The 13,208-nt window shown below is 39.9% G+C and overlaps 1 protein-coding gene and 1 pseudogene across 1 annotated transcript in view; both read left to right on the forward strand.

Annotated features, from left to right (window-relative positions):
- LOC119505139 (zinc finger protein 705A-like) overlaps nt 1–13,208 on the forward strand; it is a 100,865-nt gene that overhangs the window by 68,083 nt on the left and 19,574 nt on the right. The window lies entirely within an intron of this gene.
- The window catches only part of LOC119505137, an 82,495-nt pseudogene that overhangs the window by 67,984 nt on the left and 1,303 nt on the right, over nt 1–13,208 (forward strand).

The following is a 13,208-nucleotide window of genomic DNA, read 5'->3' on the forward strand; positions in this document are numbered from 1 at the left end:
TGTAAGACTCCAGGAATTTATACTTGGGGAAAAGCAGAGAAAAATTCTAATTCTAACTGTTTAATTTTCTATCATGTAATTTTGTCATAATAAAATATTCTAAAATTTCTGAATCTGTGATCATGTCATTTGTTAACTTTGTAAATAAACTGTAAATGGAATTATTATCAAGATTAAATAAACAAATACAATAAACATCAATAACATCACACATAATACATGTTTTTTCTCTTTTTTCCTGGGCCTTGGATATAAATTGGTGAATTAAGCCTACCATTGTTTATGACAAATTATCACCATTTGTCCATGAAATACATTCTTAACAGTGTTTTAGGGAAAAATGTCCTGAATATAAACATTAATGCTTGCACACACACACACAAACACACACACATGCAAACACACGTACCACATATAAAGAGAAAAAAATGTGGGGATGTTCCCACAAATGAAGATTAATATGGGGCAATACTACAGCAACCATTTTATGAAATTATCAGATGAAGCAACTGGATATCCTGACAAACCCATTCATTCTATATTTTCTGAGCCTCCTCACTTCTGAGAACTGTGGGAGATGACATAAATCTTATGACAATGTGTTCCTCTTACTTTCTTATAAAGGGGATTTGAAGAATTTATTTGGTGTATGGACATAACTGATACCTTCAAATGAAGGTAGTATTTGAATTTATTAACCCCATCATGAAATCATTTTGAAGTTGAATGACAGATATTTGTTTTTTTAAAAAAAATTTACTAAATTTTATTCACAAACCATACAATCATATAAATTATATAATCAATTGATCACACTACCATAATATAGTTGTTTATTCATCACCCTGATCAACTTTTTTAACATTTTCCTTGTACCAGAAAAAGTGAAAGCAAGAATAAATAAAACAAGAGTAAAAACAGAACACCCAAAGTGTCTCTCCCATTCTCCCTTTAGTTTTTTTGCCCCCATTTTCCTACTCATCCATCCATACACTGGACAGAGGGGAGTGTGATCCACATGGCTCTCCCAATTGATTACATTGTCACCCCTCATAAGCTACATTGTTATACAATCATCTTCAAGATTCAGGGGTTCCAGGTTGTAATTTAATAGTTTCAGTTTTTTACTGCTAGCTGTTTGAATTCATTAAAACCTAAAAAGGATTATCTACATTGTGCATAAAGTCCCCACCAGAGTGACCTCATTTCCTTTTGGAATCTCTCAGTCACTGAAACTTATTTCATTTCATTTCACATCCCCCTTTTGGTCGAGAAGATGTTTTCTATCCCACAATTCTGGGTCTAGATTCCTCCCCAGAAGTCAAATTCCATGTTGCCAGGGAGATGCATACCCCTGGGTGTCAGATCCCACATAGTGAGGATGGCAGTGATTTCACCTGCCAAGTTGGCTTAGCTAGAGAGAGAGCCACATCTGAGCAAAAAAGAGGATCTCAGGAGACACTTTGGCAGAGTTATAAGAAGGCCTAGCCTCTCCTTTGCAGTAACAGTCTTCCCAAGGACAAGTCCTTTGATAGAGGTCTTGGCACATCAAGCTGCCAGTCCCCAATGTCTGTGGGCACATCAGCAATCTTCAAGGTGGGGAAGCCCAACACCCCTTCACTCTCCCCCCACTTCCTCAGGGGGCTCTGAATATTTTTTTCATTGTTGTTTTGTAAAATTAACTATTAACTATATCAAAATATTTTTAAAACTTGCAATATAAAAACATTTAAAACAAACCAAAACAAGGGAAAAAGATAAAGACAGCTAACCTAAAATAACTACTTTACTTCTAACATGTTACTATTCTACCCCAAGAAAACATACAGGTTATTGTTGCTGACAGGGCAGCACAGGAATGAGACACAGACAAAAAGGTAAGAATTAAGGGAGCAGGGAGCCCACTGCATCTCACGCTAAGTGGACAATAATGCACCTTTCCTCCAGTTATTTATTTCAGAAGATCAGGGAGTATATGCTAAATGTCCTCAGGCTTGGGAGAGCCCACCAGATACCTATGTTTACATCCTGTTGCATAGCAGAAGGAACAATCTAGTTTTAGGACAATGGTAAATGTTGTCATCATAGTCACAAGATGCATATCTTTACAGGGTGGGCCTGCATGGCATTCCATGCAGGCCTGAGGCTTAGCGTTCTAAGCCACCACCCTAGATATGCATCAGGCAACATGGAAGACTCAGTTTCCCACATGTCCCCCTTTTTGTTTTTTCAGTGAAGACAGGATGGACCAAGCAGCTTCTTTCTGCTTTAGTTCTGAGAGAGTTTTCCTCATGCATCTGAGGACTAAAGACAAAGCAAAATTATTAAAATAACGTATATAAGGGGTTTTAATCATTCAAGGCCTCTAGCGACACCTTGCATAGTTTCAGTTTCAGTAAGAGAACCTGCAGTTTTAGAATATCCAATGTAAGATTATTATAGTGTCCAAGTAAATGTTTTTTTAACTTTACTCCAATTAAAAATGTGTGATTATATTCTTGAGGGGTTACACAAAACATGGATGTATTTCAGTCACATTTTAACTTAAATTGATACCGTAGATTCTCAACTTCTTCTCCTAGAAGGAGAACAGCATTTTCTAGGTCTACAAGATGAGCAATAACTTCCTTGTCAATTTGTAATTGCTCATCCCAAGCCTTGCTTGCATTCTTGTACCATTTTTTGGACAAATTTGGTGGTCTGAATAGATTGATGTAAGGCTATTCCTGCAACAGCAGCAGTTGTAGTGATAGCTATTATACCTATAATAAAAGCTATTAATAATCCAAGAAATCTTTTTGTTCTTTTACATACCTTTTCTAAAATTTGTAGTAACATATGCATATCAGGTGATGACTCCCAAGGTTTATGCTGTGAAACAGGGAGCCATAGACCCTTTCATCATCTAAGAACTACAACAGTGATGTTGCTGGAATTTATGGTGTTATTTAAACAAGTATATAATGAGCAACTCCAATTAGCTAGACAAGTAATTTCTTTGGTAGTAGTGTTAATAGTTAAGTTTCCTATCCAGAACACATAGGGGTCTCTGACACAGGCTTGTATTCCAAAAGTATCTATTTTTGTGAAATAAATATTATGTAAACTAATAGGAAGCCTCCAAAGTGTATCTTGAACATAAGAATGATTTAAAGTAGGTCTAGGTGGAGACCAGCCAACACTGTGCCAAATAACAAGATATTTAGCCTGAACATAGAGAGAATTAAGCTCAATAAGTGTAATTTCCTGAATGAGCACATGCTGGAGATATACTCACAGCAACAGCGATAAGAGCCAACATTGCTGCAGTCAGGTTAGGACCTGTTACTGGCAGCATGGCTTGCTGGACTTGTTTTTCTGCATCCTGACACAGCTTTTTTATCTGACCCCAAGTTGGATGTTGGGCTTCCCTAGTTTGGGGTGTTGGCCCGATCACTGTTGTCTTCAGCGTCAGACCCTGGAACTGCATCACTGGTGGCTCAATGTCCCATAGGAATTTTCTTTTCTTTGCTGGGTTCATGGTACGGCTTCAGTCATTGGGACAGTATCCAAAGTGGTGCTCATCCATCACCTGGGGAAACACAAGCAAAACCTCTTCCCTATGTTAATAAAGTACCCATTGTCCATTCATTAGTTAGCATGTCCTTCCACCATATAGGAGGTGCTTTCTGGAAATAATATTTCAGTGTTGTCTTTTCAGCTGGAAAATGTCATTCTGTGGCAGTGCCACCCAGTTTTTCATAAAAATTTAGAAAATGTAAAGTAAATAAAGCTTTTGATAATCATTCATGGGGAGTTCCATCATCTCCCCCTTTTTGTATTGTTAACATACTTTTTAAAGTATGGTGGGCACACTCAACAATAGCTTGTCCTTGGGGATTATAAGGAATACCAGTGGTATGATGAATGCCCCAAGTTGTAGTAAAAGTAGCAAATTTTGCAGATGTATAGGCTGGGCCAGTATCAGTTTTTAAAGCATGGGGCAAGCCCATAAAGGCAAAAAAGGCAAAAAGGTGAGTATGAACATGTCAAAATGTTTCACCAGTTTGTGCTGTGGCCCAAAGAAAGCCAGAGTATGTCAATGCTGACACGAATAGTGGCTGAGCAGAGAAAGGAAGGGATATGAGTAACATCCATTTGCCATAAATCATTGCGGGCTAGACCATGAGGATTAACACCAGGATCCTGCAAAGGTGGAGCAGTAAGGAGTTGACAATTAGGACAAGAAGAAACAATGTCTTTAGCTTGTGTTCTAGTAAGGGAAAATTGAGTCATGAGTCCTTGCACATTAAGATGAGTAAGTGAGTGAAAATGAGAAGCTTCTGAAATAACAGGCAGTAAGAATTTATCCACAGCAGCATTGCCAGCTGCTAAAGGGCCTGGGAGTTTGGTATGGGAACGAATATGTGTAATATAAAAAGGAGATACATGACCATGAATAGCTGATTGTAGCTCAAGAAAAAGGTTAAATAAAGAAGGAGGCAACTGTTGCTTAATGGATGCTGTTTCAATTTTACTAGCTACATGAACAACATAGGCAGAATCAGATAAAATATTAACAGCCTTAGGAAAATCTGTTAAGACAGCTATTACAGCAGCCAGTTCAGTCTGCTGGGCAGAGAAATGAGGAAGATCTAAAACTTTGGGCTTAGGGCCAGTATAGGCAGCTCGACCTTTAGATGACCCATCAGTAATAACAATGGAAGCATTGATTAAAGGCTCACAAGAAGTATACTTAGGAAGTATCCATTGTGTATGTCAAAGGAACTGGAAAAGATCATTTTTTGGATAATGATTATCCAGCTGGCCAACATAGTCAGCTAGAGCAATTTGCCAAGCTAGATGTTGTTGCAAAATAACTGAGAATTCTTTAGCAGTTATAGGGAGCACAATTAAATGAAGGTCAATACCATTGAGTTGTTTTGCCTTTTTTCTGGCTTGAGCAACAACTAAAGTAGCTAAGAGATCTAGATTAGGGGAAATGGATTTTACAGAAGAATTGGGCAAGAAGATCCATTCTACAAGCTTATCATTTTGCAAAAGCAAGCCTGTAGGGGATTTGGGAGTGGAAAAGATAAGTAGAGATAAATGTTGTGTAGGATCAACACGGGATATCTGAACTTGTTGAACTTCAGCTTCCACTAATTGTAATTCCTTCTCTGCAGCTGAAGTTAAAGATCTAGGGCTGTTTAATTTAGAATCCCCACAAAGGAGAGAAAATAGGTTGGAGAGCTCATAGTTAGCTATACCTACTTTGGGGCAAAGCCAATTAATATCCCCTAGTAGTTTTTGTAAATCATTTAAGGTGGTAACAACATCTCTGTGGAGTTGTGCTTTTTGGGGTTGAATTGTAAGTCTATTGATACTAGAACCCAAATACTGTACAGGCAAGTGAGTTGCACTTTATCAGTAGCAATATGCAATCCTACATCCTGTAAAGCTTTTTGAACAGCATAGAACAAAGCTTCTACTTCAGTCTCCTGAGGTGCAGAGCACAAAATATCCATTTTGTATAAGCTTTATTTTGTATAAGCTTTAGGAAAATTTAAACAGACTGGCTATAAGGCATGGTCGACATAATATTAACATATTTTAGGACTATTTAGCATACCTTGTGGTAAAACCTTCCACTGATATCGTTTAGAAGGGGTTTTATTGTTAAGGGACAAAATAGTAAAAGCAAATTTTTCCTTACCCTGATCAGCTAGGGGGATGGAAAAGAAACAGTCTTTAATATTGATGAGCACTAAAGCCCAGTTTTCAGGAATCATGCTAGGATTGGGAAGCCCAGGTTGTAAAGGTCCCATGGGCTGAATGACAGCATTAACACCTCTTAGGTCTGTTAACATTCTCCATTTTCCTGATTTTTTTTATTGGGAACAGAGGAGAATTCCAAGGACTAAAAGACTCTTTGATATGCTGCAAGGACAATTGTTCTTGAACCAATTCATGTAAAGCCTCTAATTTTTCTTTTGTAAGCGGCCACTGCTCTACCCATACCAGCTTTGTTGTAGTCCATACTAATGGGACAGGTTGGGGAGACGAATGAACAGCAGCCACCAGTAAAAGGGTTTATACCCTAAACCAAATTGATCACATTTTGGTGAGACTTGTATGGGTGAAGGGGTACCTTGCAAATGTACACCAAGTCCACAGCTAGGGGCATACCCCATATTTGCCATCATTCTGTGGCTTTGAATACTGTACACTCCACTAGGTAGAGGGATATGTACAGTAGCACCCCATTGTTCAAGTAGGTCTCTGCCCCAAAGATTAAGAGGCAGAGCAGCCACATAGGGTTGTAAAATAGCCTTCTGTCCCTCAGGGTCAAGGCAAGGCAAAATATGAGCACTTTGCATAAGTCCCTGAGGGGAGCCTAGGCCCACAACAGTAATTCGTGCCTCTTGCAATGGCCAATGTCAGGGCCAATGTTGTTGACTAATAATAGAGACATCTGCATCCGTATCTATAAGCCCAGTAAAGCTATGCCCGTGAATTGTAAGAGTACACATAGTGCACAGCTCCTGCAGATCCTCTGTGAGAATAATTCCTGCCTTGCCTGTGCTACCAAAGCTTCCATTTTCCCGATTTTTAGAGGAGGAACCAACAGGTACATAAGGTAATAATAAGAGTTGAGCAATTCTTTCACCTTTATGGGCAGTCCATGGAATAGAAGAAGACATGACCACCTGAATTTCCTCAGTATAGTTAGAGTCAATGACTCCAGTGTGTACACGAACACCCTTAAGATTGAGAGAACTGCATCCAAGCAAAAGACCCCCCATCCCTTTAGGTAAGGGGCCATAAGAGCCAGTGGGGACCTTAACAGGATTATTGGGGAGAAGACATACCTCAGCACTGGCAGCGAGGTCTACTGTTGTGCTCCCTGCTGCAGCTGAGGAAAGCTCCAAGATGGAGGGCTTGGAGTTGGTGGAGGGACAACATGCAGATTTTGATGTTGGATTGGGAATGCTCCCTTTCTGTCAGGGGCTGGGAGCACACACCAATTGCCGTTTCCCGAAAGGGAGGTGCCATCCTTATGAAAAGCAGATCAGCACTGGTTAGCCCAGTGTCAACCTTTTTGGCATTTTGGGCACATACCAGGCTGCTTTTGTGGAGATTTATTTTTAAAGTGACTGCATTCTCTTCTGGTATGACCCATTTTCCCACAGGAAAAGCATTTTCCTGGGAACCGAGAGCCAACTCTCAAATTAGTCATGGCTTGAGCCATCATTTCTGCTTTATGCCAACTGAAAAGGGAATGAACCCCATATGTTTGTACAGCTTTTTTTCAATTCTTTAAGAACTGCAAATGGGACATGCTTATGGAGGTAAGTATAAACTCCATCAGGATAATTAGCATCTTGGCCAGGAGGCACTTCTTCAAGAACTGTAACAGGGAAGGCAACAGGACAACATATGGTCTCTAAATCTCCTTGCCACCTGGCTTCTGCCAGACCCTGCTGCACACCAGAGAGGTGGGCAAGTTTAACTACCGGGGTACAGCTATGCACAGGAAGAGGCAGCAGAAGAGATGGGGGCCATTCCTCCCAGCAAGGCAGAGAAGGAGGTTTTGGGCATTGACAAGAATAAAAAACTTTAGCAGATTTTACTGGATCTTTTTTATCCTTATCATCAGAAAGATTGGGACCAGTATTGTCATCAGACTCATATTTTTCCTCATCATCATCAGTTTTTCAAGGCCCAAGAACAGACTTAATTAAAGACCATGTAGACCAAATAGTAATAGGCAAATTAACTACCTCCATATGTTTTTGTTTCAATTCCTTACCTACCCGCTCCCAGTTATGCAATTCAAGGGAGCCAAGGGTAGGAAACAAAGAGCAGTACTTTTCAATAACCTGCAGCAATTCTAAGATTTGTGACTCCCTCACCTTGACACCGCTGGCCCACAGCAGCTGCCATAAGAGGGAAATATAGGAAACATATTTATTGTGTCCTTCAACATTACCCATTATCCTGCTTATAATGCTCGGGGTTATTCTACAAGGAACACATACAAAAGACAGCCATTACCTCCACCCAATTTCCAGTGCCACTGTACCTCAGTCATTCAAGCGATTCTTCTGTCAGGAGACAGGTCCAGTTCTTTGAGCCCCACATTGGGTGTCACTTGTTGCTGACAGGGCAGCACAGGAATGAGACAGAGACACAAAGTTAAGAATTGAGGGAGCAGGGAGCCCACTGCATCTCATGCTAAGTGGACAATAATGCACCTTTGCTCCAGTTATTTATTTCAGAAGATCAGGGAGTATATGCTAAATGTCCTCAGGCTCGGGAGAGCCCACCAGATATCTTACATCCTGTTGCATATCAGAAGGAACAATCTAGGTTTAGGACAATGGTAAACATTGTCATCATGGTCACAAGACACATATCTTTACAGGGTGGGCCTGCACAGCATTCCATGCAGGCCTGAGGCTTAGCGTTCTAAGCCACCACCCTAGATATGTCTCAGGCAACATGGAAGACTTGGTTTCCCACAGATTATAACCCAGCAAAGGAATAAGAAAGACAGATAACCTAAGATAGCAACACTTCCATAAACTTGTTCCTACCATATCCACCAGAAATTAACAAACCTTTATCATTTCTGGACATTCCTAGGATGTTAAATTTACGCAAAATAACTTATCTGTTCTTATTAGGTTATTGTTCCCCCTTTACTAATTGCTCTTTCTCATTAGGACCCCTACATTCTACATTGTAAACCATTTGTTTTATATTTCTCAATGTTCACATTAGTGGTAGCATATAATATTTCTCTTTTAGTGCCTGGCTTATTTCACTCAGCATTATATCTTCAAGGTTAATCCATGTTGTCATATGATTCATGACATTGTTCTTTCTTACTGCCATGGGGTATTACAACATGTGTATATACATCATTTTGTTTATCCACTCATCTGTTGAAGGACATTTGGATTGTTTCCATCTTTTGGCAATTGTGAATAATACTGCTATGAACATTGGCATGCAGATATCTGTTCGTGTCACTGCTTTCAGATCTTGCAGGTATATACCGAGAAGTGCAATTGCTGGATTGGAGGGTAACTCTATATCTAGTTTTCTGAGGAACTGCCAGACTGTTTTCCAGAGTAGCTGAACCATTATACAGTCCCACAAACAATGAATAAGAATTCCAGTTTCTCTGCATCCTCTCCAGGATTTGTAGTTTCTTTAATGACAGCCCTTCTAATTGTGTGTGAGATGGTATCTCATTGTGGTCTTAATTTGCATCTCTCTGATAATCAATGAACCTGAACACTTTTTCGTGTGTTTCTTTTTTTCCACCATTTCACTTTCAAATTCTTTGTGTCCCCATGTCTAAGATGAGTCTTTTGTATGCAACATATTCATGGTTCATAATTTTTGATGAATTCTGCCAATCTGTATCTTTTAATTGGGGGATTTAATCCATTTACATTCAACATTATTACTGTGAAGACATTTCTTGAATCAGCCATCCTCTCCTTTAGTTTATGTTGTCAGATATAATTTTCTCTCTCACATGATGTACCCATAATGAATCTCTTTATTCTGAACCTTTCTCCATGTGTCTCTCTCCATTCTTTGTTTCTCTGTCAGTACTATATCAAGTATGGCAGGTCTCTTGTCAGCAAATTCCCTCAGCACTTGTTTGTCAAAAGCTAAAGCTCACCCTCAAATTTGAAGGAGAGATTTTCAGGGTAAAGAATTTTTGGTTAGCAATTTTTCTCACTCAGAATTCTAAATATGTCACGCCACTGCCTTCTCACCTCCATGGTGCCCGCTGAGTGGTCACTACTTAGTCTTATGCTGTTTCCTTTGAAAGTGGTGAATTGCTTTTCTCTTGCTGCTTTCAGAACTTGCTCCTTCTCTTCAGTAATTAACAGTCTGATCAGAATATGTCTGGGAGTGGGTTTATTTGGATTTATTCTCTTTGGAGTTTGCTGGGCTATTATGATTTGTGTGTTTATGTTGTTTACAAGGTTTGCGAAGTTTACCCCCTAAATTTCTTGGAATACTCTATCCAGACCTTTACCCATCTCTTCTCCTTCTGGAAAACCAATGACTCTTATATTTGGATGTTTCATATTATCTGTCATATCCATGAGGTCCATTTCAATTTTTTCAATTTTTCCCCCATTCTTTGTTTTGTTCTTTCACTTTCCATTCTGTCTTCTTTGAGGTCACTGATTTGCTGTTCAGCTTCCTCTATTCTTGTGCTGTGAGTATCCAGCATCTTTTTAATTTGGTCAACAGTTTCTTTTATTTCCATAAGATTGTATATTTTTTTATTTACTCTTGCAATTTCTTCTTTATGTTCTTCTAGGGTCTTCTTCATGTCCTTTATGTCCTGTGCCATGCTCTCATTGCTCATATTTAGTTCTTTGATACTTTCTCCAAGTGCTCTTTCTTCTCTGATCTTTTTATTTGGGTATTTGGGTTTGGGTTATCCATATCATCTTCTTCCTATGCTTTAAAATTTTCTGTTGTTTTTGGCCTCTTGGCATTTGCTTAATTTTTTAGGGTTATTTTAGGATATGTAGGTTTATGAAAACACTTATCCCTAATTTGTCAGATCCACAACTTGGTGGCATACCTTTTCTCTAACTGAACAGCATGTGACATCTGTGAGCCACCTAGTCCCCTCAAGCCAGTTCCCCAACTTTGTCTTTGTGGTAAGTGGGGGTCTGAATCTTATGGGAGTCCAATTGGTGCACCAAGTTTGCATGTGTGGTTGTTTCTGCTCACCCTGAATGTGGGGCATGTGTCTGAGTGGTTAGGTAGGACGGGCAGCTTTAATAATCAAACCTCCCAAGCGTTCCTTGAGATTTAAAGCTGTTGTAAGAGTCTAAATCTTCAGTTTAGTCTCACCACCGTTTGTCTCTGCCCCTGACCCAGAAGTCATTGGTAGAGGTCTAGGACTTCTGAGTGGGTTCCCCTTCCAAGCCACACCCTCCCAGGGCCTCTCCTGGGGGAAGATTGTGCTACATCTCAAGTGAGCACCATCCCCCAAGAGAAGACATGGGCCACAGGGCCATGTAGGTGTTTTCCCAGCCTGCTGAAAGGATGTCTGTGTGTGGCATGTTAATTTCCCCCTTTTTTTGCACACCTCTGCCTTCCTAGCTCCAGGACAATTAGCTGCAGGTGTGCAAAAGCCTATCATTCATGCCAGATATTATGGTATGTACACATGTTGCTTGAAACACTTCCCATTGTCCTGAGTTGTTTGACACAGCTCTGGGTTGTGGTGCTGGTGCCAGACAGGAGTGTTCCCAGCCTGCTGGCCAGATAGATGAATGGGGTGTGATTATTTTCCCCTTTTTTGCTAACCTCTGCCTTCCTAGCTCTGAGATAATTAGCAGTGGATGCCTGGACAGCTATTGTCCACACCAGATATTGATGCATGCCCACAGGTTGAGGGGATACAGTTCCCACTGCACTTCACTGTGCAGTTCTTGCTGCCATATACACAGCTACTTTGGGGTTTTTAAAACTAGTTCAACTCCAAATACCAACCCCAGTTTCTTGAGACTGAATCATGGCTGCTGGTTATCCAGCAGGCTCACTCACTTGTTTCAGAATGCAGAGTTCCAGTTTTACCAAGTGCATGGTCCCTGTGGATTTAGAAGACCTTGTCCAGCTGATTCATCACTGAAACTGGTGTTCTTGATCACTTTCTTTTATCTAGTATTTTTCATGAAGATGTTTTTGCCCTGTCTCTGCTAACTGTCATCTTCCAGAAGCCTCCCTGGATTGGCTTTTATAAATGAAAATCATTAGGTTACACATTTACAGTTCTAAGGCCACCAAAGTGTCCAAACTAAAGCATCAGAAAGAGGATACCTTCACGAAAGAAAGGTGGATGGTATCCAGAACACCTCTGTCAGCTGGAAAGGCACATGGCTGGAGTCTGCTCTTCCTTTTCTCCTTGGTTCTGGTTTCAAAATAGCTTTCTCCAAAATGGCTCTGGGCTTCTGTCTCTTGCAGTTTCTCTCTCAACTCCTGTGCATCCTTGCTTCCTCTTCCAGGACATTTCCCTCTAACCATTTGGGGGTATTCTGTTAGCATCTTTGGTACAAACTCTATGCTTCATCTCTCATTTTAGCATCTTCAAACATACATTTATTTGCACCTCTAACATCTCAAGTTTCTGAGTCTGTGTGGGATCTCAGCTATCTAAAGGACTCTGGTGATCTAATTAAGACCTACCCTGAATGGATGTGGTCACACCTCCAGGGAAAAAAAAACAATCAAATCTCACCCAACAAGACTGGATTAAAGATTGTGGCTCTTCTGGGGTCCAAAACAATTTCAATCTTGCACAATATCCAAATCCACTAGGGAAGGTTTTGAAAATCAGTGTCAAGGGGGTTGAGAGAGTGGTCTTTCCAGAACCCTGAGGAGTTGAACCAAGATGATTTATAGCAAGTGAATACAAAAGGCCAGGGAAGGATGGAGCAGGAATGGAGTGAGGGTCTAGAGGTCGTGGATATGTCTGGGAGGACCTATGCTAGAGCATAAATGAAAAATACATAAATCTGAGAATTTGCACAATATTTATGTGCATGAGAAGACCAAAATCCACATGCAGCATGACTTAGAGATATCTATTATTTTACTATTCTAATTTGCATTTATTTCATTAATAAAGCTAAATTTTTTCTTTTTCCATTTCCCATTTGTATTTTTTCTTCTTTAAATCCTTTCTTTATATCATTACCCCATTTTTGTGTTACAGATTATCATTTTTTTCCCTCATTGATTTTAAAGAACCCTTTAGGCCTCTCCTGCTTCTGCTGTCACCTCTTCCACCAGAGCCATTCACTGCTGTGTGGGGAGAGTGAAACAGGGCTGCTGAGGCCACCATGGAGCCTGACTCAGTGAATGAGGACAAGACAATTGAGCTCATTTTGCCAAAGTGTATTTTTGACATTTTGTTGAAGAAAGCTGGATACAATAAACAGAAAGAATCTTGGAATATTCTTGACTGCTGTCTTTTCTCAGACTAGTCTGAAAGGGAATACACCCATTCATCCTGGATTGGGGATCTGAAGTACAAAGTATTTTCCAGATAATTAATAGAACATCATCTGTGATCATCTCCAGAAAGAGGCCGTCAGATGGAAACTATCAAAAATAAAAAAGACTTGTGCATTAAATATTTTGACCCATGTTTTGTATTGGATCAAGTGGAATTG

The sequence above is a fragment of the Choloepus didactylus genome, chromosome 10 (assembly GCF_015220235.1).
Source record: "Choloepus didactylus isolate mChoDid1 chromosome 10, mChoDid1.pri, whole genome shotgun sequence".
In the NCBI taxonomy this organism is placed as follows: domain Eukaryota; kingdom Metazoa; phylum Chordata; class Mammalia; order Pilosa; family Megalonychidae; genus Choloepus; species Choloepus didactylus.